We start from the raw sequence: 3776 nt of genomic DNA, 5'->3' as shown, positions 1-3776 counted from the left end.
GTCTTTTCAAAGAGGACATAGTTTTGACCTCTTTGGGCATACTGCAGTACATGTCAGTACAACAGAGGAGTTTTTTAAAGGTAGAACTCCTCAAAATTAAAAACTAAAACATTTTCTATATGGAAAACTTTTCAATAAGAGGTTAGTCTTAGGGGTAAGGGGTGCAGAATTTAATAACTGGAATTCTATTCTCCGTGTCTTGAATTGCTGAGCCAAAACTGTATTTAGTTTTAAAAGAAAATGACTTGGCATTTCCACAAAATTTAGAAGCAAAGGAAAACATCTCTTAGAAATGCTACAAGAATAAAATATGCTTTAAGTTTCCTTTCCATTCACCCCAAATTAGGCTAAGAGGTTTTCTTTGAAATAAAATAGACCTTTGAAATTGTGAGCTATTAGAGTTACTCACATCATGTATTCAGAATCCTGAGCGAAGCCAAGAAGAGCCCCACGCCCTTTCCACTTCATTTCTGCATCGTCTAAGATGGTCTGCTACACGGTTCTGGGAAGAGGTATGATGAACAGCATTTTTATAAAGACTCACTTTTCTTTCAAACCTTTGGGTTTTCTTTCATTTCAAAGCTTTGGGCTTTGATTCTGAGGTAAAAGTCTGAGTGCAACAACTGACTTCTGAGAGTTATTGCCAATTTTACAAAGAAGTCAATAATCCACTGATCTCAGTAATAAGCTTAATTATTGCTTGGCCTGATTGCAGCATTTATTTTAAGTGTTTAGCCATGGGCCAAGACCAAACCATAGCGGTAAAGAACGAAACACATTGGAAATGAACTAATTTAGTTCAGGATAAACTTAGGAGGACATGGAAAGATGAATGTTATGGGGATTCTCCATGGTGAGAAAAATAGGAAAGAAATGCAAACCATAGACAAATATTTATTTCACTGTTTATATAATCCTACTCTCTCATATAGATAAGGAAATGTGTGGTAAATGAAGAAGGCAGGGGTTACAGAGTCTTTTCTTAGAATACGTTGTGAGAAACTAGTTGACAAGAGCAACCAAATTTCTTGCATATAAAACAGAAATGTTTGTGGCCTGCAACATTAATATTTGAGATATGAGGGTACAATTCATGAATGTATACTGAGCTTTTGCCAGCCCTTTACTTGTTCCAAAGTAATGCCCTAATTGAATAAAAAAAAAAATCTCCAGGCAGAACATAAAGACAACGATGCTTAAGACAGTATGGTCACCTTTATATGAACTTGGCACACAGCTCAGAGTTACACTGAAAACTCTGGAATTCATGTGGCCTTTGTGCCTACATCTATGGAATCTCCAACTTTCTGGTACTCCAACTCTAGTGACTTAACTGAGAGATTCAAATTGCCTAACACTGTGATACTCGGTATCACAGCTAACCAGTAGGATATCAACTAAGCTATCACTTCCATTATAAGCGGAGGCCTGTCTTTACACATGCTGGTAAATACAGAGACCTTTCTTCAGAGGGAGAAGTAGACTGAGTCAGGAGCCAAAGAAAGCCTTTCTCACAGCTGCTATAAAGAGCTCAATGCTATTCCTTATTATATAGCTAGAAAACTATAGTACACTAGTATTAGGTTATGATTCATAAACAAATAATAGTTTCATCAATTCCATTTTATGTAAACCTAGAGACAGAGAGAGATAGAGAGAGATGGATACAGTAATAGCGTATTAGTCTACTAGGTTCTATCACAAAATGTCAGAATGTGTGACTTAAAAATAGAAAATCCCAGGATTGCTCAGTCACTAGAGTGCTGGCTATATAGACATGAAGACCTGAGTCTGGATCCCCAGCACCCAGGTAAATAGAAAAAGGACAGCAAAGAGGTATGTGCTGATAATTCCAGTACCAGGGAGGCAAGGACAACAGTGTCTCAGAGGCTTGACGGCCAGCCAGTCTAGCTGAGCCAGTGAACTTAAGGCTCTGTCTCTAAAATGATGGGAAAGCAATTGAGCAAGACACCTGATCCCAATCTCTGGCTGTCGTGCCAAAATGCACATAAGCACATGCAGACCTGTGCCCACACATGCACACACACACACACACACACACACACATGTACACAAACACACATAAAATAAGAATATAAATTTATCTTTTTTTTAATAAGTCAGTGGATTCTTTATTGCTTTTGGGCGTAGGGCTCAGGAGCTCTTTGTGGGGAGGGTCCGTTTCCTCTTCACCACCACAGGCTTCTGGCTTCGAAGGATGGCACTGGCCCTGCGGATGGCCACCATACGAAGATCAGGGCGGTACTTGTTCTTTCGGATCATGTGCCTGATGCTGCTGAGGGTAGCCCGAGCATTCTTGTTGATGGTGGTCCTCACGTAAGAAGTGGCAGGCTTTCGCTGACAGGATCTGCGTTTCATAACTACCACGACCCCTTTGCCATCACCCGCGGGCTCCACTCTGACGGTCTTGGGGTGAATTAGCCCATTGTAATGGAAGGAATTTCGGGTCTTCAGATTATTGGGCCCCGTGCTGTACGTCTGTTTATTTCTCTTGATCAAGAAACTGGAGCAGTTCCGAATGACCATCCATTGCAGATGCGCGGACATGGCAGCGGCTCCTCTCTCTACGGTGGCCGGAGACGGAAAGGAAATTTATCTTTTCATAGACTGGGGATTAAAAGTTCAAGATCAAGATGCCATCAAAGTCAGTATGTTGTGAGTTTCCCTTCCTGGGCCATAGGTGGCTGCTTTCTCTTGTTACTCACAGATCCCATTCTCCAAGTGAACAGGAAAAGAAAGATTCCAGACATCTTCTCATCTTTCTCCAAAGCCACCAATCTTATCATGAGAGTCCAATTCTCCTGACTTTTATTTAACCTTAATTATCTTCTAAAACACTCTATTGCCAATTGCGGTCACATTGGAGCTAGCTGATCAGCAGGAATTTATGTATTCAGGGGAAGACCTAATTTAGTTCATAGCAGACAGATCACATACAGAAATGATAGATAGATAGATAGATAGATAGATAGATAGATAGATAAGGTAATTTTTATAAGCTAACTAATATAGATGTTTTCTTATAAAATTTGTTCATGATATTATTTGCAATTTGAGTATTTGTCATGAATAGTTCTGTGTGGTATGAGAAACAATATCCACTACTTGGAATCATTTTGCAGGTTAAATAACAAAACCTATTTAAATCATGCCGCTTTCCGACAGATGTTGTTCTTACTATTCTGGTCATGTGTCACCTTGTCCAGTAAGTTTCTTTTGGCCTCTGCCCCACTCTTTGCCCCAGTCAAGCTAGATAAAACAGTGAGCTGATGCCCTCATTGCACACTCACAATGGAGCTTTCATCATTAGAAGTAAGCTCTGAAAACAGTAATCATCAGGAATCTTCACAGCTCCTAACAGACAGGCAAGGCTGAATGAATGGATGCAAAATACCTACCTAGCATAGTACCTAGACTGCAATACCCATACTATTTTATGCCCATACGACACTAGAATTCAGGGAGCATTAACTACTGAAAAGCTGTTTGGGTTTTTTTTTTTTTCATTTCTAGGAGGTTTTTAAATGATTAAAACAGTGGGAGTTAAGCATCTTATGTTTCACTTTCCTAATGGCTTGTTATTTTTGAAATTCACAGCTTGGATAATAAAATAAATGAAAGTTTCAGTTCCAGAACCTTCTACGCTCCACTGCAACTTTGCCTAACACAAAAGTCACTTCAAGTAGTTCTTTTTGAGAGGTTTTTGATCTACAAAGGAAAATAAAGAAATATAAAAGTCATTTCCCTATTGTCAC

At 39.3% G+C, this 3776-nt stretch overlaps 1 pseudogene; it reads right to left on the bottom strand.

Annotated features, from left to right (window-relative positions):
- Positions 1-2154: 2154 nt before the first annotated feature.
- Positions 2155-2568, bottom strand: LOC114638333 (annotated as a pseudogene).
- Between the last annotated feature and the right edge of the window lie 1208 nt (positions 2569-3776).

This window comes from Grammomys surdaster, unplaced genomic scaffold (assembly GCF_004785775.1).
Source record: "Grammomys surdaster isolate TR1022 unplaced genomic scaffold, NIH_TR_1.0 125574, whole genome shotgun sequence".
NCBI classification, from domain to species: domain Eukaryota; kingdom Metazoa; phylum Chordata; class Mammalia; order Rodentia; family Muridae; genus Grammomys; species Grammomys surdaster.
The sequence above is the reverse complement of the archived record's forward strand: the minus strand, read 5'-3'. Positions and strand labels throughout refer to the sequence as shown.